This window comes from Anopheles merus, chromosome 2R, assembly GCF_017562075.2.
Source record: "Anopheles merus strain MAF chromosome 2R, AmerM5.1, whole genome shotgun sequence".
NCBI classification, from domain to species: domain Eukaryota; kingdom Metazoa; phylum Arthropoda; class Insecta; order Diptera; family Culicidae; genus Anopheles; species Anopheles merus.
This window is the reverse complement of record NC_054082.1, coordinates 27,141,322-27,167,790: the sequence shown is the minus strand read 5'-3', so window position 1 is coordinate 27,167,790 and position 26,469 is coordinate 27,141,322. Positions and strand designations below refer to the sequence as shown.

At 47.0% G+C, this 26,469-nt stretch overlaps 1 protein-coding gene across 3 annotated transcripts in view; it reads left to right on the top strand.

Moving 5' to 3' along the window:
• Positions 1 to 26,469, top strand: part of LOC121602420 (F-box/LRR-repeat protein 7) — a 69,658-nt gene that overhangs the window by 11,039 nt on the left and 32,150 nt on the right. The window lies entirely within an intron of this gene.

Below are 26,469 nucleotides of genomic sequence, written 5' to 3'. Positions count from 1 at the left end.
TAATATTCATATTTTGTGCCCTTCTCGTATTACACCGTTTCACAAAGCCTGTGGCCCCAGAAAAAGCTGATTCGCGTGACCCGGTTACCTGTTCGTTTATGCATTTTTTATCGACTTCAAACAGATTGATAGAAAAAAAACGATTAAACTGGTGCAAAAAGAAAATGTTCTTCAAATTATGTGATTATTCTCCTAATAAAACATGAGGAAAAATGTCCTCCTAGCCATTGGTTACTTGGGCCGCACTTCAAACTACGACAAAAGAGATTTGTCAATACAAGCATTCCGGCTGGTCTTGTGCAAAAACTATTCAAAACTTACGCAACAACCTACGGAGCGCCACCAGCCGCCTAGACAAACGTACACAAAAGATCGCGATCGTGATAGATGGGAGGCTGCCCCATTGCGATCCCTTTCCTTTTGCAGGGTACGCTGCGAGAAACTGATCCTTCGCATCAGGGCTACCAACCACCGAACCCTCGTTTGTCCCACCAAACCGTGCGGCGATGATCTTTTTCAGCTCGCGCTAAGGTCTCCGGGGCAGCCGGTTCAAGCAATGTTTATTTTGCCTAGTTTAATATTTATGTTGTTTGCTTTACTGTAGTGAAACGTTGAGGAATTTAGGAATTTTACCACCACCACCACCATTGTTGGCGGGGCGGTTGGCGGTACGAAAAATTGAAAACCTTTCATCCAGCGCATGCTAAAAAGCGGTGATCGGGGAACGGTTTTGACGATCGATAGAAAACACACTACAGCGGGGCTGTTTTATTTATATCGCTCTTTCTCTCTTGCTACAATCACCCATTTAGGGTGGCTCAATGGTACAACGGGCCTCCAATGAAATGGCAATCACTCGACTCGATTTCCTCCTGCGCCGCAGCAAATAATGATGTTTGCTTTTAATGAAAACGAACACCATCCACCACTGATCGCCCACACACACACACAAACACTGTTACGTCTCTGACCCGTCCCGGTCTAGGCCCAGACGATCTAATGTGTCTATTTTCTGCACCCGATACGCCGTCCCTCAAAAGCTGCATTATGCTTTGCTCGCAAACTTTCGCTTTTCGCGGGAGTTTCGCGCAGTCCTGCCTGCGCGCGTTACTTATGCAACGAAAAGTTTGTCAGACTTTTAGCCTTTGGCCCTCCCTTCTCAATCGCCACCGAACCGGGATAGTACTGCGAGGGATTCGGCCCGGTAGCTCCTTTGCATTCACCTCGCTCAGCACACACACGATCGGCGACACCGCGATCGCTCCCCGCTGTCGCCCGTTGACGGTTGCTTGTCAGGCGAGCTAATTGGACGGCATTTTCGCGTACACACATGCCTTTCAGAGCTTGTCCCCGGGGCGGTTCAATGAAATGATTATCTTAATTCGCTACATCAGCCCCGCCTTAGAGAGGGCAGGGTAGAGACGCAAGGAGCGTGAACAGGGTAGAGTACATTAGGGCTCTAAATGGGACCCCACAATTTCCGATGTGGCTACGAGTTTTTTCTATCAATTAAAGTAACTCGCGAAATCAGCTGTTGTTGCCACAAGAGGGTGAGGAGCAGCTAATCAGTGGACTCGTTTTTTCTTCTCTCGCACTCATAACACATGTGAGATGTTTAGCAGCTCGCTATCGGATAGCAAAGAAATGCAATGCAAAACCGCATTTGATCACAGCGACTACTTCCTAGCAAAGAAGCAACATTTTTGCATATAATGTATACTGAATTAAATTCTTTTTTTAGGCTAGATCTATCATTAAAGGTTTACTATTCTGTTCTGAGCCGATTGAAATGTCTCTGAGCATTTCTATATAAGTAAAGATCATCCAAAGAAAACAAAAAAATAGAAAACACCACCTTACGATAGCACATCAACTGTCCCGAGTTGAATTCCCCCTTCACTTGATGGAAGCTTTCCCAAAGGTCGGCTGCTAAGTTTTCCGACTCGTGTCTTGCTTTCCCTTGTCAAAGCGATCTTGAGCCAAGAAGAGCAGTTCGGGGTTGAAATTGTAACAACATCATACTACGGGCCACCCTAATCATCAGATTGTCACAGTGTGTGCGACCGCCCGGCGCACAACCTTTTCCGACCTTTTCCTATTAGCATTAGCTTAGCCCGACCTCTTCCCCCCACCCCATGCTTCGCCTTCCCTTTTCCTGTTTCCTCCATTTCCTCCGCGCTCCGCTAAACCAATTTCCACCTACCTCCGCGCGCGTGGAATAACTTCATCAAATAGACTCGTAACGCTCACTTATCCGGTCAATTTTCGCTTCTTTGACGCGGAGCGTCTTCCGCCATCAGGGTTCGTTTCCCGTCCTGCTTTAGCGCCCTGTCTTTGGCATTTCAAAAGGCCACACACACATACACCAGTAACCTCCACACACAAACTGCGAATGCATTCCGGCCCGCTGGCGCGCGCGCTACGATCACAGCGACATTTATGTTGCCGCGTTATGCAAATAAACCGTGGGGAGGCGGCGCACAAGCTCGGGCGCCGTGTGCGACTGGCTCGAGTGCCGCTGTACTTGGGAGCGGCACAACATCAACGAGACGCTTCCTTTGCAAACACCATCAACCGGTCCCTTCCGGTTTCCGGTTTGCAAAAAGAAATGGAAGAGCATCGGCAGCAAACAAACAAAAAAAGCTGAATCGAAACGTAAAACGATCCCAACACCATCGGGCGCCTTTCTTCAACTTTCGCCCCTCCCAACCTTCCTCATTTTCACCTGAAGTAAAAGGTTTCCTGTACCGGGATGGTATGGCTGCAGTCGTGTGTGTGTGTGTGTGTGCGGTTCATCTAGGAAACCATAAAAATTTGTTCACCCTTCTGCCACTCGGCAGGTACAGTGGAAGCGCCGGAAGAGAATGTTGTTAACTTTTATATTTGACCGATTAGGCCCCAAAAGAGTTTACTTCTTTTTTTGTTTTTTCTTTTGCTTTTGCGCTTGACACAAGTCGGGAGAATGAGAGGGTGAGTTCGTTTATTTTTACCTCCTTCTCTGCTCCACCTTACCCTCCCATTTAGCCTGTGACGCTTGATGACGCCCGGCCAACCGAAATCGAATCAAATGCATCATGTTCGCACCGCATTAAGTGCTAATGTGTGCCGTTCCATTACACAGCGTCCGGTTTGCCGTTGGTTTTTGTTCGTTGGCCGGGTAGTTTGTTTTTAATTTCAGCACCCTAAACAGTTTGCTTTTACTTTCATTTCTGTTGGTGTGTTTTTATTATTTTTTTTCTCTCTGTCGTCTTCAAAGCGTGTACGTCGGAGATGCGTTTTTTGGAAGGTTGCATAGCGAAACCCCAACTCTTACCGCACTAAAACCGACCGCCCAAGAAGCGACTAAGACGACCGAAAACACTTTCACCCCAACCAAATAAAAAGCCATCACAAACGGGGTAGTGTATGGCCCAGCAGATTTTCGACTGGTGAAGAATTTTTCGTTTTAAATCAACATTAGCAACAAAAAAGCAGGCAAAAAAGTGGAATAACAAAAACTCCCTCACCCGACTAAACACACACAATCCCCTATCGCAAGGTGTAGCTGCTTGAGATTCCCAACCCAACTGCATCATCATCATCGCCGCCATCGGCCGGCATGGGGCCAGAGCGTGAGCAAATAAAGTGTGGATAGCGATAGCGCGTGAGCCTTTCTATTTTGCCAACCGTTGGCACCGCGCATTGAGGGGTGTGGCCTGGTTTGGAAAGTAAAATAAAGCATCTAAAATCACCTGTTAGGATAAGTTTTTATGTGCGCTTTTGGCCACTTATGTCAACGCTGGGTTCGGGAGCCGTTTTACCGCCCTCCCTAAGCAAGGGTTTTAGTTCGCGCTCCGGCCCAAAGTGTGGTGAAGTGATTTCTAGTATCCGATCGCGGCGCCGGATAGTAATGAGTGGATTTATGTAAGTAAATTATGTAAAGAATCGAAAAGGGATGGTGATGAATGATTTGATTGGTGAAAAAAAGGGAGAGTGCAACTGAAAGGTATATTTTAAACTTGTAAGTGCCTTTCTAATCATAGCAAAAGAATTATTTTTACACTTGTTTTTAGCATTTTGTTTAGGCTATTTTAATAGCAGGACAAAGCTACATGAGTCGTTGTGGGTTGCAGTGGTTTTATGCAGGCTTTTTTCTTGTTGCTATACCTTTTATTTTGATACATTATTATCATTATAACCTTTTGATCGGAGAATCCTGGCAATGCTTTGGATAATCGACCACAGCATGCACCAGATTAGTGATGTGCTGTAAGTGCAGACTATTGTTAGTTCGATTCCGACTCCGGCAAAATGGAACCACTAGATACGCCCGGAGTCGGAGTCGTTCGGAGTTGTCCGGAGTCTTCCGGAATCGTCCAGAGTCGTCCGGAGTCGTTCGGAGTGTTCCGGAGACATACGGAGTCGTCCGGAGTCGCCGGAGTTGGAGTCGTTCGGAGTCGTCTGGAGTAGAATGACTCCGAACGACTCTGGATGACTCCAGACGACTCCGGGCGACTTCGGGCGACTCCGAATGACTCCGGAAGACTCCGAACGATTCCGGACGACTCCGAACGACTCCGATGACTGCGGGCGACTCCAGACGACTCCAGACGACTCCCGGCGACTTCGGACGACTCCGACTCCGGGCGACTCCGGACGACTCCGGACGATTCTAAACGACTCCGGATATTGCAGCGCGGACCTACCTTCCGGAGTTGATTCCGAATTTATCGGTGTCGGATCGGAGTCGACTCCAAATTTTTTCCAACTCTACCCATCACTACACCAGATACCCTACGGATGCAACCAGTTCAAATGTTAAACTGCACATGAGTTAAGCATTTAGTACGCCCTGTTTGAACACAAAATGATTGAGATAAAAATCAGCTATGATTTGGAGATTTTTTAAGATTCACTGTCTAAAGCGTAAGATCAATCGTCGCGTGCCTTTAGTCGTCACTCTGCCCAATTCCTTTGTAAAACAAGCGCAATCGTGTTCCCTGTACAGTGTTACAGCGTTTGTGAGCAATATTAATGTCATTTAAATCCCTGTGCATCTTGATAACTATCAGCTCGCTACAACCACGATATGTCGCCTTAATTACAACGTTCGAAGCAATTCCCGCCAAGCCAAGGCCCGGCTTCCCAGGATTCTAGCCTGCAAACTATCCGCGGAATGTTGCCGCCGCGTGCATGTGCTCTGCCTCGCTGCAACGTTGTAAATAACGTTTAAATTAGAGCGTGATAATCGTTAAAACTGAAGCTTTTGCAATGAGAAAATAAACCCCATCGAAGCCGAAGCCGTCGGCACACCCGCAAGAGTGTGCACACGGTCGTTCCCGGGCCGACCGATATTAAAAAGCTCGCGCCAGCAAGACGAGCACTCGCACACAATCAACACAACACAACATGCATTTCTAGCCATCTTCGTCTCGCTGTGTATGCACACGCATCGTTGGCAATTTTATGAGCTCATAATCCATCCCCCCGTTCCCTGCGAATATCCTTCACCCGCGAGAGCGGGCGGTAGCAGGGTGTTGCTGACGCTTTCGCAGCATTGGAACGGTGCTCCGTCCCATAGTGCTGATACCAATTCCTGCCAACCCACGCACAGCAACCGCTGCCCCACTCACGCTGCCGGTGTTGGTTGCTGGCCCAAGCAACGCAGCCGTTGCAACGGGTGTCGGAGAGGAAATGAATCGGGACAGGGACAAAAAAACACACACACACACCCGAGTGCAAACGAATGAAGCTGCCATTGCGAAAGAGATTTATTGTGTTGCCCCGCACAGGGAAGAAGGACGGAAATCCTAGCACTGCAGCAGTGGGCAATGTAGACGCGGCGCAGAATGCGACCGACCAGATGGTCAGTTATTGAAATGTTTGCCCTACAAAACTCACCCCCGTGCCCCCGTGGTCGGTGGTCAGCGGATGACGAAATTGAAAAAAGCAAGGCAGTAGTGCATGGGATGTGATACAGTCAAGCCCACTGCGTACGTAGTGAGCGTAACGAGTTCGGGACGGACTTGAAACAGTTACATTTATCAAAACTTCTGTTTGAGTTGGATGTACGCACAACAAAGAAAACATGAGGATTAATTAAAAGTTGTATTTTAAGCACAGTAAAGTCACGCATCATGGTTCAAAGCGAGTGAAGATATCTCTCACCCATGCTTCGCTGGGGTATGAAACACAAAACAAAAAGTGTCATCGATAGGCAAAAACCAGCAAATAACATTCCAGTGTCCCTCTGTTTCCCCGGGGCTGAAACAAACCATTTATCATGCGATCGAAACGACCGAATCGATAAGCCATTAGTCAGACGGTGCCGCGACCGCGGGGTGGTCCGGGTGTGTAGCAAACCAAATCGCCCGCCATGATGCGTAGGCCAGCGCGAATTAAGTAGTAACCCATAGACCTCACACCTTGGTCCAGTGAAGGTGGCTGGCACCACCGTTACCCCGCAACAGCAGATCGTTATGTTCGTGCATCACACATACGTACACACACTCCCACCCTGTGGCGGATCTGCGCCAAGAGCAGCTTCAGGGTTCGATCCGAAAGTGGTCCGAAAAGGAAAAACCTTCGAAACGCAAATATAAATAAATAAATAAGCTTGAGTTCGAAAATGAAATGTGCCCCTGCGTTCGATCGCCGGATCGTCGTTGGAAACGGGTCAGTCTTGGGATTACACCCACACCAGTAGGCATCTCATCGTGTGTATGTGTGTATATCCACATGGCTACAGCATCCAGTTCCCAAGACGCGATCACGTCCAAGCACCCAAAGCTCTTTTAATGCTTCATGGGTGGAGTTGGTCGGATTTGTGAGTTTGTTTTCTTCTTCTAAGCTTAGCGTGTCTCATTTTCACTGATTGCTCAATAATGTGTGCAGTCCTCCAGCAGTGTATGACAGTACAGGGACAGATGACACCCATCACCGGCTAGGTGTGCAATTGATAACTAAATAGACGCGACTGATGGAACCTTTTAGCTCGGCTTGGCCACACCCTTGGCTACAGAACCTCTGCTCCAACCGTAGAGTAGCTGAACGACCTCCAGCGCGTTTTGCAAGCCTCCCTAGCACACTGCACCCAATAATCGGCCCCAGGTTCCAATCGAACGCGAATGATTAACGGCACGGTGATTAGGGAGCAATTTTCCAAATCCTATCGAAGCTCATTGTTGACCAGTTATTACTGTTATTGACGCCCATTAGTCACAAGAAAAACGACCCTACCCCTGTTGTCCTCTGCCGTTCGGTTTGCTTCTTCGATTTCTGCCCTTTTTCTTCCCCGCAGGTGCCATCGCAACCTGCAAACACTAGCATGAACATATTGATCGAATAACGACGATAGTCAATCGGGGTAATGAATCGATAGCCCGGCTCATCGAATGGATAGACGCACCATTCGGCAAATGGAAGGAACGGACCGCGAGGGTCTGTTGACTCCCGGGGACACATTCGCACGGGTGGTAAGCGAGCGAGCGAGCGAGCGTGGTCCTGGGGTGGCCAGAATGGACATATGAGAAGAATATCAATATTTCTTTTCCATGCGCATTAAAGCTCACACACAACGCAGGCAGCGACTCTCTGTCCCTTTCTGGTGGTCCCGGTAAAATATGACTTCATATCGTACCTTGCAGACTGTAGCTTAGGGTCCCATGGGTGGGAGATAGCTAGCACACTCCTGTCACAAGTTAATAATGCGGTTGCGGTGGTGTTGGAAAGGGTGCAACAGCAGCAGCTGTTTTGCTGTGGCTATAAGCCCGCAACCGGCCCACCGGTGGGTCCGGGTTCGGTATGATTAGTTGGTGACTTCATTCGATCCGATCATCGGGAATCGATGAACGGTAGTGAAATTCCAATGGGAAAGCTCCACGCAGAAAGCTAACGCAACGCACGATCGATTGCTAAACTGGGTTTAGAAGAAATTTATTTTAATGAGTGTGTTCATTCGTAATACAGCGACTGAAGTGTGTTATTAATTCCGGTAAGCGATGGATTTTTAATGCGCATTGGATATGCTGGGCTAAGAGAGATCAAATGAATACCTATGTTTACTGATTAGTTTTATTTGATCGATACAAATCTGACTTATTTAATTTGAAATATTTTCACGATCTGGTGTTCGTTTTTTTGGTCAATGTGCTTATTTCTCACAGGAAATGTTTCACAAAGTTACGAGATTTAAGTAAGCGGGGCATACCGCCCATAAAAAGGCCCATACAGGCGTTCAAAACCAGCACGCCACAGTACGCATCCAGGAAGCTGGTTAATTTATTCCCCCTTTCCCACCCCTACAAGGTCCAAAACCAAACCAATGGAAAAGAAAAAAAAAGTCCACTAAATAAGCGGGATGGAATCCGCGTACAATCCACTGCCCATCGTGGTGAAATTTGGAAGTCATCGATAGGTTTCGATTAAAAGTGGAAGAATGTTGGTGGACAGCCATCGTGCGCTTCACTGTCCGAACTGTCCAAAGCGACGCACAGCGACGAACGTCAACGTTTGCCACAGCACAAACCGGCGATGGGAAGCAGCACACGAAGAAGAGCGGGTGACGAGGGGCGATCGGAATCACACGATACAACTTTAACGAAATAAAACACACTCATACAACAAATCGGATAACGGACTCGGGAAAGAAGTGCCCAATCGATCGCTGCGGGAAATGCGGCCGAGGGAGGGAGAGCCGGGGACCAAACTAATAAAGCCTAATAAAAAGACACCTTTCGGGAAGATTAGGTTACCCACCCGGGGACCGGTTCCGTGCGCAAACGGCGAAAGCTTCTTGATTTTCTCCCATTCTCCCTCCCCAGCAGCTCGCACCGTACACGCTCTCTCATCTTCACTGCTCGTTTGGTGCGAGGGGCCTAAAATCTGGAGAGCCAAATAGGAAGGTAAAGAGCGAACGTGAGCGATCTTCGCCCAAGGGATGCTGTGCTGTCGCGAACGGAAGTGCACTCTCGCGTTCGCACTCGTCACTCGGGATCGCTAGGCCCCGACGGACTCCTTGGAAGGAGTGGTAGGAAAACGGGGAACGGCGAAGAAAACTGTTTTGATCGAGTGCCAATCCGGTTCGATCGCACTGATCCGGAGCGGTCGCTGGCGATGCTGGTGAGGGGGATCATGGGACATGACACTTACACACGTTTAGCACCGCCCGATCGGGAAGTCCATTTCTCAAGAGCATTCGCGTTCGTTTCGCACCGCCTGCCCCTTTCTGTGACGGTTTTGTCCCAAGCGATCAGCGATTGGTGCGTCGGGTATGGTTGGGCAGCGGCACTTACAACTTGAGGTTACTGAGCTGAAATTGGGAATTGATGTTTGATGGTTTATTTATTAAAGCACAAATCCACGACAGACAATGCATTACAAAAATGACGCTTGAACTTTTGAAACATAAGTAGGATAAATAAATAAAATTATTCTGTTTTCAGAATTAAGATATACATTTCAGAACGATTTCAGAAATGCAATGTCCGTAGCGGTTATGCATTCCTTTACGGCACCTCAAACTACGAATTCGTTCAATTAGAAGCAAATGAAATTCAATTGCTTATTAGTATACATATTATCACGTGGGGTCGATTTTTCACGTTTCATTAGCCAACACACAACAGGCAATATAAAAAAGCTCCTAAATGATTCCCTCCTTCAAGCGCTGCAAAACTTCGACAACGCAGCGAGAGCATATGCAAAAGCTGGCCTACTCTTACCGACGAATTCACACATTTGCACCTTGTTCACACCTTTGGCACCATTCGGAACATGTGGCGCTAAAACTCAGTCAATAAACGCTTCATCCAGCCGGGTCGTCGCGAAAGTGTTGGCACGCGATTTTGGAACACGTTTTTGTGTGTGTGATTTCCGCCTGGCTTCGAATGGCTTCTCAAAGTGTACAATATTGCCTTGATAACGTTGTCAACTTTTTTTCACGCAAAATGCGGTCTTATCGATCACGTAATCATGTACGGCACAACGTTGCACAAATGCACTCTTGTTGGCGTCATTGTAAAGCGAAAAAAAAACACACACACATGCATGATAATATGATAAAAAATGAGAAGGAAAAAGCCTGTTTGCTTCCCCGCTTCCGCGACATGCTAAAACGCGTGCGATAATCGACCGGCTGCCACCAGGTTTGATCTTTTATGTTCGCTGTCGCAATTTTTCCCTCCCTAATTGACACCAAGCTACAGTGTTAGAATTGGTGGACAACAGGAAAAAAAGTTTGCTCTCAATCAACATGTTGTCGGGGTTGTTTTTTCTATGAGTTAACCATTAACGATCCGCCGCGCTTTGCATATTGCCAGTGCCTTTGCTAGCTGCTAGATTGCGCCGCTTCTCTCGTAACCACATCGGTCAAAGGCAGCGCAAGCCTACACAGTACAGCTGGTAACACACCGCACACATATCGTTGCTGCTCGCGTATGGGGCCAGTAATTTTGCCATTCCTCCCCGAGGGCAGAAAAGCATATGGATGGCAGGCAGGCAAGTCATCAATGCGGCGTCGAGCTGGATCAGTTTCTGTCTCGACCTGAACTGTCGCTCGATGCAACAATGTTGCTGTACCATCGTTGCCGGCGCAAGTAAAGAGCAGATAAGAAAAACTGGGTACGGAGGAGCGAATAAAAAATGCTCTACCGCTTTCAAACACATCCCGCCTATCCCAGTGCATACATTCGGTCTCTAATTGAAATAATATCGGTTTGCGAACGAAGAAGCAGAGAGACGGTTACGATAGAAGAGCGCGTATGTTTTACGTGTGCAAAGTAAACAGAGTCAATGTCGCCTTTTTTTAAACTGAAGTACACGTCAAAATACTCCCAAGTGCTTGCTGTCAGTGTTTGTGACGGACAAACATTCTCCCAATGGGAATTGGGATCCAGCACTTGGTGGGATAATTGTGCATTCCAATGGGGTTAAGGCTTGGTAAATGAAAAATATTTTTCTGTTTTTTTTTTGCTTCATCCGCAACATGATAATCGTTGTACTATGGAAACTTGGGAGTAGCAAATGTTGATAAACGAGTCAATTTAAAAAAAAAAACATTAACAGGAATATAAATGGCATACTACGCTCAATTAATAGTAAATGACATTCCCCAAAGATCAAATAGGAATTGCTGGATTACTTAATTCGTATAAGATCACATGTCTAAGGGGCTGGTCTCGTGGTACAGTCGTCAACTAGTGCGACTGAAAAAATGCCTGTCATGGGTTCTAGTCCCGAATAGACCATGACCCCTTGTAGTACTGTAATAATACATAAGTCACTGAAAGCCAAGCCCAAGAGTAGTAGAGGCAGATCCTTAACCAAACAACGGTTGTTGAGCCAAAGAAGAAGGATAAACAGGTGAGATAAGAAACAAGTTTAAAATGCAGTTTTTTTTGTTATTGATTATTGGTTTGCAATCAGCGATAATTATGTAATTTTTTAAGGGGTAAGAATCACAAGTTTTTGAGCATCCTGTTCCATTCAGACTAGCAACCAGAAAAATAAGCATCAATCTGAAACCGTGAAACGTTTCTAACGCGATACACCAACAAACATAAAGCTAGTTGACAATTGTTTAGCACCATTCATTCTTAGTCCTCACGATAATTGAATACTCAACCGTTTCATTCGTTTGCTCTCTATCCGAGTTAATATTCAGGATCTTCTCACGCTCTCGCGGCACAAACCGTTACCGCTTCCAGGAAGAGTAAAATCCAGCATTACGCTTCACACCGTGCCTACCTCACCACCCTTTACCAAACCTTGCGAAACCTTTTCTATGTGCATTGTTGCAGCAGCACTTGTCAAGCGGTACCCAAAACACGTTGCCGGCTTGGCCGAATAATTTCGCCGAATGCGACGTGGCCGTGCATATTTTGTCTCATTAAAACCGACCCAGACCCAGACCAGACGCCGCATTCGTGAGCCGGCCAACCGCACGCTGAGTGACGGGAGCTGACACATTTCCTCCTGCGTCAGTCCCCGTGCCCTTTAAGAAGCTGAAGCGCTTCGAGCATCAAACGTCTTTGAGCTTCACCTTTTCGGGGATGAAAAGAGAGTGTGCGTGTGTCCACCCACTCCTCGTTATTTTCTTCTCGACCTTTCCCTTTCCCTTGGGTGTCGTGATGCAGGTTCATCTCTTTCGTCTTCTTTTTTTTGCGATGGAATGTGCTTTTGCGTAGGTGTGCACTCTTCCCTTGCGTATGCATGTTTGTGTGTGTGTGTGTGTTGCGTCTTCAGTTCGAGGCCAACCCCGTCGGAACGGGGAAAGATTTAAACCGCCTGCCGGCGGCACATACCAAACGTTCCGTGTGTGTTCCACATACCCGTCGGTAGGATTTTGTTGGCCGGAGGGAACACGCTGCCATCCTGCAGTGTGAAGCTGTGCAAAGGTTTTTCTTGTACTGCTCCGCCCGGAAGTACCCAGCGATGGGGAGGTTACGTCTGGTGGTGCACGTTTAAAGCATTAGAACCGTTCCTGCCCGCAGTACGAGGCTCTATCACTAGCAATTACACTCCAATCGTACAGCTGATGTTTTCTGACCCCACAGCACTGAGACAGCAATCCTTCTTTACGGGTACCTTTCACGCCGGCAAATGCACAATTCCAGCCCGCCGGCCAACGCATTGCACATGCGAACGGCACCGACCGAGAGGGTGCCCAAAACGAAGGTGGGAAACAGCAAAGCGAACCAAGTGTAAACTGCCGGTGCAATGTTAATGATTTGCTGCCGCATACAATGTTGTGACCGCAGTAGATCGATCGATCGTACCACGGGGTGTGTGGCGGTGAAGAAGAAACCACGAACCACGACACAACGGCGAAGAAGAAACAGAACCCCAGATGGGGAAAAATAGATACTCGAATGATGGCCGCAATGGGTGACTGCTGGTGCTGCCGGTGAGAACTTACATTCCAATTGCAGCCATCATCACCGGGTGTGTTCTGCAATACGCAATCCGGAGAATGATCCACCATGCGGCACCGGCGGAAAACGGAAGCTGATCGTAGCCCACCTTGCCCGCCAGTTGTTGCCGGTTGTGGTTGTGGTTTGTATGTGTGTGTTTTGTTTTGTCTTTCCCTTGCTCTGTCTCACATTGTCTCTTACCATGCTGGCCTTGCAGTGGACTCCGATTGGTCAAAGTGGTGACTATTTCCCACAAGTCGCTCGGAATGGCTACCGGACTGGCAATGTCGTCCATCGAGACCGAGCGCGTTGATGAGACCTCTACGCGGTCTGGTGTGTGCTCGTGTTTATGCTTTCTCGGCGGCTGCAGTTTGCGACACTGTTTACAATGTTGCTCCCGGCAAACATGTGCATCGACATGGATGTAATAATGAGCCTCATCTGGTCAGGTAGCACCGGGTTGTTCGCCACACGAACAGGAATGGGTGTAAATTGATTCCATTGCAACAGTAACGATACCGGTGGCATTGGTATTACAACTCGAGCTTGCTCCAGAAACGTCACTTGGGAAATCACAGATTAAATTAGCCGCACTTCTTGAAGAAGTCTGCTCGATCGCACCTGCACCGTGGCAGCATTGAAATGCTGGGAAGCAGCTCTAATCACAGCATAAAAAGTAACATCACCACCGGGGAATATTGAATTGTCTCTCAGCAGGTATATCAGAAGTGCGTCATAGAATCGTCTTTGATTTATACAGATGCACCGAAGGTTACAATACAGTCTGTGTCAGACTTTACTACGGGGTGACAATTCTCGATGAGATGTGTCTCTTGAAGTTGTGTACCAAACGTGTTGGGTCTATGTGCATCTAGAAAACTAAACTGAACTGAGATACTTTTTTTCAACTTATCCAAAGAAGGCCCTAACATCTTGATTAGAAGAATAAAAAAAAGTATTATAAAAAAATACGCTACATAGATAATTCCAAAGCAGTGCTACTTACACGCCTTATGTTTGTATTATAAATTACTTCCTGCAAGTGCAAAGGAAGGTATCTTGCATTCCAACTGTCACACTCTACCGGCTTACTCAATGCCGAAGAATACTTTATTTCAACTGGCATCATTTGCTGTCACCTGCTGCAACCTGTTCCTCGCTCCAGGGGGAAACGAATTCGAAATGGACGGTAACTGTGCAAAGAGCTATTTAGTTGACGGAGTAAGTACGGGTTGCAACGCGAATTGGCACCTGTGCCTACGCTATGTTCATCACTTTCTCTTAATCATAAAACCCAGCCCCACTGGGCTCGTACACAACAAACCGTGCCCCCCAGTTGCAACTGTGCCCGATTCCCATCCCCAGAAATATCGAGAGACAAAGCGGGAGAGTGTTGGTGATTCCATCTCATCTCGACCACTTTAAACACTACCTTAGAAAAGACACATTAGGCAAAATGCACCGCGGTATGGCGTGGAATGCGGGGGACACATTTTCTCACCTACCTTCGATGTGAGATTGGGCATTGCAGTGCAATGATCACGCTCGGAAACGAGGTGCATAATTATTACGTTTCACTGCGCACATGTGCACATCGTACCCGTTTCCATATGCTTCGGGAAGCTGTGCGAAGTTGAGTGGTTGAGCGATTGAAGAGGTTTCATTTTCGGTTAATGGATTGATAGCAGAGCGGGAGGAGTAGAGAGATAATGAAAGGGAAAATTATGCTGGGAAATTGGATTACTATGGGATTTAATAGGTTCGTGAAGTCCGTGACGTCAATAAATGTTTAATTGACGATAATATTGATCAAAATGGCATTCCCATAAGACGTTCGCCAACTCACTCCGTGAATGTGTTAGTGTCGCATAGATTTGTTTGATTCAGGTTTTCTTTTTTTATTTATTTAAATTAACATTATTACGGCTTAGGCCGTATTTTCATAATTTTGATTTTTTAATCGCCATTAATGTATTTCAGTAATTCAGTATGACACTTGAACCAAATAATAAATGGACCCGAGCCTCATTTTCATAACTCTCCAAAGCTACATTTTCTCACAGCGACCTTTCTGTTAAATTAAACATAAACGGTTATTATAGCTTAAGCTTATTTAAAGCTCATTTACCGCCGGTCGTAGCTCGTATCATTTTCCCGTTCGTTTCACATACACACACATACAACAAACAGGAAAACCCTTCCTGTGAACAACCAAAACCATGCACCATGCACGACCGTAACAATATCGTTAACTGATCTGAAAAGTAACACGTTTTATTTTTCCTCCACGTCAGTCGCTCGTACCACGCTGCCTTCCATCCCAATTACGTGATCGACCGTTGGGGGCTGTGTTAATGAAATTTTACGACCCACCGGGCGGAATAACGCTTCACAGAGTTCTTTTTCTTTGTTGTTGTTGTAGTCTCCCACTCCTGCTTCCCTGATAGCTGGTGCTGGTGTCCACGTTCTGGGCCACACTTTGGTGCGGAGGATCTCTCTTCAACTCTTCAACCACCACCATCATCCATCGAAGACGTCGTGAGCAAATATTTACTTTATTACCGTCCCCACCCAACTGCCGGGGCCCGGAACACCCTTCCCGCGTGTGTCGCGTTTGCTGTTTGACTCACATCGCAGCACTTCTCACCCATCCTCCCAACCCCTCGAGAGCACGAGAAAACAATCTGAGTGGACCTTAATCATAGCACTTAAAATTAAGGCTATTTATTTAAACGACATAAGGCGTCTTTATGGAGCGACCCCGGCAGTGTGGCGAAACTTACCACACTTCATAAATTTAATATTTTTATTACACACGACTCCGGCGCTCCGAGGGCCCCGGATGCGGGGGGTGGTTGATGATCAGCTCGTCCGCGTTCTTGGGATGCGAGCTGCTTGAGCGCACTTAGGTCATCATCGGAAAGCTCAGAAAAGCTAACGAGAAAGAAAAAAAACAAGGAATGGATACACTCTGTACAGTGGTACAGCCGAAGGCCCGATGTCTAGCTTTAGCGCAAGGCTTAAGTGCATCCATTTTGCCACTTTCGTTGCGGCGTTGTGCCAACTCGCCCAAACGCTCGCTCCAACAACGGCCAAACGGGGGTTCCGCGCAGCAGAAACAGTTCCAGAAAAGGAACGGATGAATGGCGAATTATCGAGCGGATAGTCAAGTTACCAGCACCGATCAACTGCAGCCACAATTCTCACTGCACTCTTTCACAGGTTAAGTTAATGATTAAATTGAAGGCTCGCACACACACACACATGCCACCATCACAACCAACTCCACTGCGGCCGCTCGCACTGGGGTCCAGTGTTGCCTTTTTCGAGTACGCCATGCGCGTTTGCAATGGTTCTTTGTTTAATTCGTGCTACATCGTGCTTCCTCATTCCTCGCTGCCCCCTTTTCCTCTACAAATGCCTTACGCCTTGAGTGCAAGATGATCAGAATGCACCGATTGGCCGACCGTAGTTAAGGAACCAGCACCACGATCGACAACTGTGCAGAGGACGATGTGCGGAAGGGTGAAGTAGGCAATAAGACTAATAAAATTATTTCTTGCCACCAAGCGCCCCACACCAAGTGGAATAAACGAGACCTGGGCAAAGCTTGCCACCGGTTTGTGTTCGATCAAGGAACGTTCCTTTTTTTATTTGAACGTTGTAAGCGACTAAAAAGGTTTGCAGCGGTAAGGGTACACAAATTATACCTTAGTTTATGCGAAATTTTATTCGCAAACAGTATAATTTAGATGTAGAAATATTTCAATCAACATATTCAGTTTCCAAAAGCTGAAACAAATGCCCTGCAATGTTACCAAAAACTAGTGAGAAACGAGGCCTCACTACTCGCTTTATTACACATCAAGCACCCGCACATACTTTCGTTCACAGCTGGCCCAATCTTGGCCAACATTCCCGACCCACTCGTGCCTGAGCACGCATTGCCTTTTCAGTTTCACCCCATCACGGGTTAAAGCATCCCACCCGATAGAAACGAACACTGGCTCTCCATCACCTTCCAAAGCATTTCCTTCGCACGGAAGTGACCACTTTGCAAACGACCGGTTCGATGGTTTTGTGGTAGTGATCGAGGCGCACCCGGAGCAGAAATTCCAGTAGCGGCAAACGCATCCTCATCGCAAGTTGCTCGCTTTTGGAGCAAACGTTTCACTTGGGTGATTTTCTCGCAGCATCACTTGGGTGGTTGTTTTTTTTTCGTTTTTGGTTTTTGATTTCTTTCTTTTGGACCAATCTTTCAACCTCGCCTTCTTCCGCCAGTTTGACTATTTTGATTTTCCCGAGCTTTTGCCGTTCGAGCTCCCCGGGCAAGCACTGATGTACCTCTTGTAGGATATCGTTGGTGGTAGAATCATCGGCCACAACAACAACAACAACAGAAAACGCCACACATTTGCTACGCAGCTGTACCCCTCCCCAGTGCGCCCTCCACTCATACTAATTGGGTTGCTAATTAACACATATTTGTTTCCTCATCGGCGGCCATCGTTTGCGCCACCAAACCGTTCAGTCAATTCAGTTCACTCGCGTTCGATCGGGTGCAAAACTGTGCTGCCTTTTCTCGTTCACACTGTGCCTTCTGACGGTTGGTTAAATTTTTGGAACAGTGCGCATTTGTTTCGTGTGCGTTTGTTTTCGGGCCACCGCTAGGCGTAGAAAAGTGAGGAAAAACAGTGCGGACGAGAGCAAGAGGGCAACATCGTACCGTCACGCAGACGCTTGGATTTGAATGCCAGTGAAACGCGATTTCGTAGCTCGTGCACACACCTAACGACCTAACGAAATGGGTTTGAAAATGTTTCGAGGAAACAGCTACATTAAGCGCCAGTTTCTAACGTGCTTAATTTTTGCACTCAACAAGAAGCAGAGAGAAAACACGAGATTAGTCAGCATTTGGTTCTGATTTGTAGTGCAATACTGATACATACTGGGGGCCTTTAACGATGCTAGCTAGCTTTTTGGTATGGAGTTTGACAGTTGGAGGCTGAAATCATGCCAACACACCATACAAAAAGAAAAACAAAACTAGCCAGCGATTTTCAGCCTAGATTATTTCCGCCTCAAAGCTAAATTTTGATTCAAGTACCTGCTCGAAAAAATGTCATAACATGGTCGTGTTTTCATTTATCTCTAGGTGCATTGAAGAGATCAGGTGGTAGAATGTATGTATACCAGGTGGTCTCATAGCCTGTTTTTATAACCAAATTTTAACGTCATTTTTTGAAGGGTGAAAACTTTTTCTCAAAAAGTCTTGCTGGTAAATTTAGGAATACACAAAACGCTCTTAAAATATTCATTAGGAAGCAGAAGCGATAAAAATCTGCCTTCTAAATACATACACCTTGGGATGAGCCCACCTATATACTATACACACTTTGATAGTAGCTCGAAAACTGCTATACAATCCAAATAGCTGATAGGCTGAAATATCAGCCAACGATCTTAAAACGGAAAGGGCCCCACTGTCAGTAAACCGATAATTTTCAGATTTTATGAATATTTATAGACATGATATTTATTAATTAACGAAATATCTTTGTATCTTGATACAAATAACTCATTTGTAATGATTCATACTATACAATCTCTAAATCTACCTAAATCACAACACCAAGTATATCTACATAGTACCACCTCTCAAGTTAGTCATCTCTTACCCTGGAGGCATTTCCGAATTGTGTGTGAAACTGCAGCCAAACTGTGCAAACCCCCCTCGTATGCAATCAAATCACACTGGTGTCTAATTTGGTTCGCCAAGATGTCCCGCGGAGACGAAAACAGAGTCAGAGTCTGTCAGTGTGGGACAGCTGTCAGGGCCTTACCAAACATACAGCCAGCTAATCAAATGACACACTCTCTCTCTCTCTTTCTCTCTCTCATTGCGGCCCAAAACGATCAGGACCATTACGCCCAAACTGAACTCCACACAGGCACACACGGTCGAGCAAGCATAACTTCAGTCAATTACTGCCACCATATCGCTCCAATGTGCTCCAACCTCTTCAACCCAAAAAAAAAGCGAGGAGTGCCGGCTCCTCCGTCGTACAGATCAATCACTATCACTACTGCATCGGTTGCCGATATGCCGCAGTGCCCCATCTATCCCAGGCGCGTACTTGCGCTTGCGTAAGCATCGCCGCAAACGTAACCCGTGTCCGCACAGTCTTCAGGCGTTTGAAGCTTTGCTACGCACAGCCAAGTACACGAGCGGTTGATTGACACGCAAGGCTTCCGTTTCTAGGTGCGCTCGGGTGGCGCTGCTGAGCAAATGGCCCCAAACGTCGTTCCAAAACCGTCCCAGCCGCCGGCGGCACGCCGAAACTGAATCGGTTCAGCTTTCCCTGTGCGCCCCCCCGCTGCATGGGGTGCCCTACAGCACGCCGCCAACACAAACCGCCGTGGCCGTGTATGCGACCGAAGGGCTTCGCTTCCAAAAACTCGCCCGAACAGCTGGACTGCGTGCAGCGTACAAACATCCTACGGCCCGACGGCGAGTTTGCGCGAGACGCGATGAATTCATGCTGTGCAATGGTCCATAAATCTCCCGGCTTTGCCCTTTCCCCGGCCGCGGCACTGTCGCAAAGCTGCGCTCGGCCATGCGTAGGCAGGGAACGTACCCGTCTACGGCGGTGTATATCATGTTTGACACTGCATACCGGGCCCCCAGTCCCGCCGTGCCGTGAAGCTGTGCCAGCTGCTCCCGCAGCGGTCGTAGCGCTGCAACGAGCACCGTACGGTACACGAAACCCGTTGCGGTATGCGCGAACCACTTACTAGACGCTCCAAATTTAAGCAACGCTGTCATTTGCTTCTGCTGATTTTGACGATAATAAGATTTTGCATCGCTGGTACGGGGCCGTAGGTAGGGAATTATAGATCGCGCTGATATGCGGTTTACACCACCGGGCCGGCCCCCTCCTCTCCGATCGTCCCGAGGCCGACCCGAGCCGACGAAACGTTCCAGTTACGGCAGCGACAATTGTACGAATTTTCATACGCGATTACATTCGATGTGCGAAAGCGGGAAGCGTTCGCGCGTTTCTTCCCCGGCTAAGCCAACAAACAGCTGCAACGCGGCGTTGTGTGCATTTCCTACCGTCGTCCCGTGCTGGTGACGCTTGATCACTCGATCGTTCCATTTTCGCTCGCGAGTTGACACCAATTCACCAGTTTTCCCCCCAGAGCAGCAGCAGCAGCCGTGGCAGTTCGAATCGGAGTTCCGAATCTCTTGGCCATGTTTGACACTCCGTTCCCATTGTATGTGTACGGGGCCGGAGAGCTTGTAGCGAATGTGCGCATTTCAATTTCAACCCGGCGATAAAGCGCTCGAAGGTGTTGCAAGGAATGTACACCGTCACTCACATACACACACACATACACACTGATCGCTGGACTAGAAAGGTGCACTCGCAGTGATACGACAAAACTAGCCGCCGGGAGCTAGCCTGCAAGGCGATAGAAATTCCATTAGTTCGATTTAATGCTCTTTTCCCCTTTTTGATGGCACAACGAACAGAAAGAGCGCAGCAGCGTTACTTTCGGAAAAAAAGTACACCAACACAGACAGCCCCATTTTACGCTCACCGTATCAGGAGACGGTATTTGCTATGCATAAACGATTGTTTACGCATTGCCATGGTTTTGTGTGTACTTTCATTAAAGCAGTGAAGAAAAATTCAATCACTGTGTGTTACATTGCGTGCTACTTTCATTGTAATACTTAAGACACTTAGGCACGCTCAAGCGCAGATTTAATGGTAATCAACATTGTACGGGTTTAATTTTATCATGCCATATCAACACACACTTCTCTGGCAAAGTACTTCTGACTTCTAACGCGATAGCATTGACATTATTTTCGTCATTCCATGAAATGTTTCACACCCAGCCAGGTAAATCTTTCAAAAAGCAGCTGTAGATAATGTCACTTCAACACCGCTGCTCTTCAGCAAATGGTACGACAATCTGCCAAGTGTCAATTGCAGCACATGTGACCTTTTTTATTCGGCACACAGACAGCATCAACCACTGCAATGGTGGCTCTCGGTTTCGTTCGTTCGTCTGATGCGGCTTTGCGCAGCTAGACACCATCGGGCTCAGGATCTTTAATACAACCTTAACCTCCTTTTGAGCTGAGCTGTTTGTAGCCCTATTAGTAGCTTCACGGGTAATGTGCTGAAATAAAATCTAGCCGCAAACCGCTAATGTGAGGGAAATGTCACTTTGCAGGCAAAAATTATGCAGACTTGCAAAGTACGGTTACTGCATCGTACTGGTAGAGCTTCGCATTAGGTTATGGAGCTTTGGAATTGTAAGGAAGGTGCCACATAATTGGAGGATTGAGTTTGCAATAAAATGGGTTTTGATAAAACATCTTTGAAATATTTCTTAAGTTGTAAATATGTTAAATTGTTTTAGATATTTCTACAAAATAATTATACTTTTTATGAAACCCCTTGCCACTCAAAATATCAATGAGTTCGTGAGAACCCCTTAATAAGAACACGTCCAGTTATGGCTTGTTAAAACATTTCAAAAGACAAAACAAATCTTGAGATTTTTTTCATTCGGTGTTGTTTGCTGTAAATCCCTCCAAAAAACCGTGATGTTAATTACCTTTGCAACGGGGAAGCTTAGTCGCACGAAGCAGCGCTCTTGAAACCATCCCTCTGTTAGTTTCGGCTAATTCATTCCCGATCATTGCTAATCATAGCTTATCATCCATCACACCCCCTCTGCAGGCGCTAGCGTCGAGTGTCATATCTTTGCTGTGAAATCTACGCTTTGCGCATTCATTACGGTGTAACAAAACGCCTAAACCGGGAACGGGTACAGTCCACCGAAAACGCTAGCGCATTCTACTCGTTTTTGTTACCGATGGGTATACGAAAAAAAAAATTACGCTGGACTCAGAGCAAAGCAAAGAAGGGAGTATACAACACAATTGGGTAATTAAATTAATTCAATCAAATTTTTCACCACCGTCGGTAGTACCGCCTAGTGGTTTGCTTGACTTAGTTAGTGGCGAGAGCTACGAGCTACACACTTTGCGGGTTTATGAGTGTCTCACTCCACAAACGGTGCGATTGACCATTGCGATAAGTCACACTGCTTAGCATTGAAATAGAATTTTCATTCATAGTTGGAGAATTGTTTCCTACAAAAAATAAGATTATTGTTTGATATTTAGCATGTTCGGCTCAAGTCAACAAAAAAATAAATAGAAAACAGTTTTCTCAACTCGAAACAGTCATTTGATATTCATTTGTTAACAGACTAGCAGAGCTCCCTGCGTTCGGTGGTGAGAAAAATTGCTCATTAAAACAAGAAGCTATGTGCAAGTTGAATTCTATTCCTTCCCGGGCCTCGTAACAGTTCCCATGTGACTTATGAAGAGTTTTAAAAAACATCTTTCAAAAACATTTGACAAAAACACAATTCAGAGTTTTACCAACACAAAAATCCTAACAAATCGAGTGACACATAATACTGGCCCGAAGATTTCAGCGGACGAAAAGCACCATGAGTGTGGTGATGTTGGTAATTAATTTCATTAGCACTCCCACCAGCAATGATTTATCGCGTATTTACGCCAAACGCAAATGATACCGGCAACTCCACGCGGAAATCCAACATTCCTTTCGGTTGGTAAGATCTTGGGAATCTTGGGCATACGCTGCACCCGCCTGATCACTATCACGTTGAACGCGGATCAAACTCTAAACAGTGACCTGAAGAAAATCGTCGAATCGTTGCGTTGGACTGACCCAACAATCAAACCGATGAGCAGGCAGCGCTTACACTCATGAATGATACCCCAGCATTTGGGGTGTGAGAGCTTTCAAGTATCATTTTGAGCCTTTTGAGCGCTTAATGTGGGGAAGATTTCTCAACCGGCCTACCAACTTCAATTGGTCTGGCAGATAAGCAGCAGAGCGGTTTAAAAAGAAGGTCGGGATGGTATAACAAAAAAATGTCACCAAATATATGGAGAGGGGTGGTAGTAGAGACTTCAAATTTGATATCCATGGCCACCGCGAACGGCGAAAAAGGCACTGTTGCCAAAACCATACAGCGCCAGCGGCGGTCTTGACAGCGATGACAGTGACGTTTTGAGTTATGTCGCACTTTTCAACTTCCATTACGCGCACCGCCTCGCCTCGGATAACGCTCGGAGAAGCCCTGAAATGTTGGTTTCCATCGCTTACCCAATGCGCACCCAATCCGCATAGAAAGAATGCGACTGCGTCGCTTTAAATAAAACATTCGGGCGCAGAAAAAAGAGCATCCAACATTAACGAGAAAACAAATAACAACGCAAAGTGTCACACATATTTTACCCCTAACCGTGCCAGAAGTCCTCTCCTTTCGGAAGGTTCAGCTGTTTCTTTCGAACAAAAAACAAAAAAAAAACCCCAGTAACGGGTAAGCGAAGACATTAGGATTGCGTTAATGCTGAAAAGAAACGCTTTCGTTCCATTCCGTTTGCTGGTGCTGCTGTGCTCTTTGTACGATACCAACGGTTTCATCGTGCTGTGGTATCTTTATTTCATGCATTTAATGTGATGTGCCCTGTACATCTCCCCTCCCGCAAGTGCAGTTCTCAGGAGCAGCCCCACGAAAAAAAACAAAACAAACCGAAAACTCAAGCCAAAATTGCTTACTTAATGCAAATGATTCACCGATAATAAATTGTCGACCATAAATTAACAACCAAGGATCCGGAGGGAGGAGGGGAGTCTGGTAGGCGTCATTGGAACGGGGCAGAATACAAGCGTTGCAAAACACAACACACACACAAACACAAGGGGAAACAAAAATGTAAAACCAAACCTACGGCACAAAAATATTAGGGAGAAACCGGAAGCACCCGAATGAAGACATGAAAGTTTTTCCTAAGGTGTTTGTGGTTGTTATTGTTAGGGGTGGTCTCGCCCTCCCTCCCGTCTCGTGGGGGACACGATTCCTTCAAACAGATTTTGCTACGCGCTTATCGTGATCGAAAGCTGGGAATGAACCCTCCCTTTGGCTACCCATGGCTTGACCACAGCCGACCGTTCTGGGTCGTTTTGCAGAAGTTTTTTTTTTTTCTCTGTCGTTTCGCATAGTGCAAGTGGCCTGAAAAAGTCCCATGGCTTGTCCGATATCTGTATTATTCACTGGCCGCCGCCTAATCGCCTCCCAAACGGAACGTCATTTTCGGTGAGCTGTCAAAATGGTTTATTTATTTGAGATAATTGGATTAATTTCGTGGTCAAAGTCAACTGTATGATCCGGCCGTCGCTATCTGCTCGGCCGAACCATTGCCGATGGCAATGGTGTGGCAGTGGTCAACAAACCTGGGCTGTAACAATAATACTTTTTTTAATATTTCTATCATGCACGTTGGGCGTAAAATGTATATTTTTGCTGATGGTTTGTATTACGTTTTCGTTAAAATGCTTGCAGAATCTTTAACCACAATAATGTAAAGAGCTGGGATAAAAAAAAAACCTTTGTTGTGTTTGAGCAAGAATGGTCGATGTTGAGAACTTAAATGATATTCCCTCCTCCCGGGGATTAATTCAGGATAAACGCACCCAATGCACAGATGAAAAAAAAACTGTTTTAAAAACAAATTAGCATTGTACATGAGGGAGGATTAGCATTTAAATAAGTAACACGTTAACGCGGCAATTCAAAAACTGACCCCGCATGTTTTACATAATTTGAAGCAAAAAAATAATTAACTACCAACAGAACACGGTTTCCACTTTCGATCCACGCTTATCAAACGAAATGTATGCAAAACCTGCCCCTAAAGGACACATCTACAACCTCAGCCTCTCTTTCGCCCCCTTGCCCAACCACATTGGCGCAAATGGGAAACATTCCATTCCCGTACGAAGGTGGCTGAGTTGCTATTATGCCGGCCAACCGAGCGGCCTGCGCCCGAGTGCGAAGACACCGAAAGAATGTTGATGAGCACTATAAAAGGATAATGACAGTAGCGTGACATTTTCAAATCGCAAACGCATAATTATGTTGCCAGGTGGGGTGGATATACCTTCTTTTTTTGTATCCCCCAATCTCCCCGCTGGTCCTACCACGCGCATTGCATCGGGACGATCGCCGGGACGCGGATTGGCAAGTGTGCCTGAGTTGTCACGAAGATGGGACTTTTTTCCCAGGTTGTGTTCGATTATTTTCGTCCTCCTCGAGGGCAGGAGGGTGAGCTGACCCGGTCGGGAACTTTTGAGCAGGAGCCGGGATGAGCCTCCGCGTGCCATTCGCACGCAGAGACAATTCATTTTTCACCCATTTTCAACGGGGACATTCGTCCACCCGGCAGCTGCCGTCTCCTTCCACTCACCAATGCGATTATGATCACAGATCGTCAGACATATCGCTGTTGCTGGAGAGCCGGGGAGGAAATCGACTACATCAACCCGGCAGACCATTTGCCAACACATTACGCCTAAGCTGATCGTACTTGTCGGCGGCAGCCGCACACGGAGAGAGCGAGAGCGAGAGACAAACCCCGGCAGCACTTGCGACAAAACAAACAAAAAAGCACGAAACCGCGGGAGTACTGGCAAGCCCGGTCGGAAAACAAAAGCATTGTGCATCAATTCACTATCGCGCCCGGCCCGCCCCGGTCCCGTTTCCCCACAAACGAGAGCCGCCAAACGCACCACCACCGGCGTTGCGGCCGGGAAACAAAAACCCGCGATACCGTGTGCGCCCGCGTCCTGGAGCTTCCTTTGAAGCGCCCGTGAAACGCGAACCGCGTGCGAAAGCGACGATGCAACGGCCCGAACTAAAAAGCCGCCACATGCCGCCCAACTGCGGCGCGGTGAATCTGTCAACCCGACAGGGTGCGCGCGCGCGCGCGAGCGCACGCCCTTTATGCCTCGGTGTGTTTCGCCTTTGCGCGATCCTTTGCCTGGTTTGACGGACGAAACGGAAAGCAAACGGAGCCACACAACGGGCGTACGCGCGTGAGCGCTCGCGTAAAACAGACAAACAAACAAACAAAAAAAAACGACCGCCGAGAGCAGCTCCGGGTGCGCTGCAACGCCCTGGGACGAACTGCATTCAACCTTCACGATCATTTGTCAAATTGTCAATTTGATAGGATAATTTACGATCGAGTCCGGTAGGGCCGATGGGACAACGTGAGTGTGTGCGTTCCAAAGGGTTCAAACTTGGGGACGTGCACATTTCGGTACTGCGATCGATTGTGGCATGTTTGCAGCGGAAGTTTTCTACGCGCTTCCAACGGGAGAGCTTTATGTCGAAAGGCTCCCAGCATTTTAAATGAATGACGCAGCCAACCAGGCAGCGCACTTTTCCAGCAAACTGAAAGCCTAAAGATCGTGCGCTTGTAATTAAGCTGGAGATCGCTGGCTCGTTTCGAACGCCACGCTGGAGCAGAGTAAATAAATCCCTTGTTTTTTGTTTTGTTTTTTGTTGCGTTTCCTTTTCTAAGCACCCATCATGAATAGACGCGAGTGCGAGCAATTCAATTTCCGATGCCGACGTGCGTCCGCGCGTACGCTGGCTGATGGTCCGTACG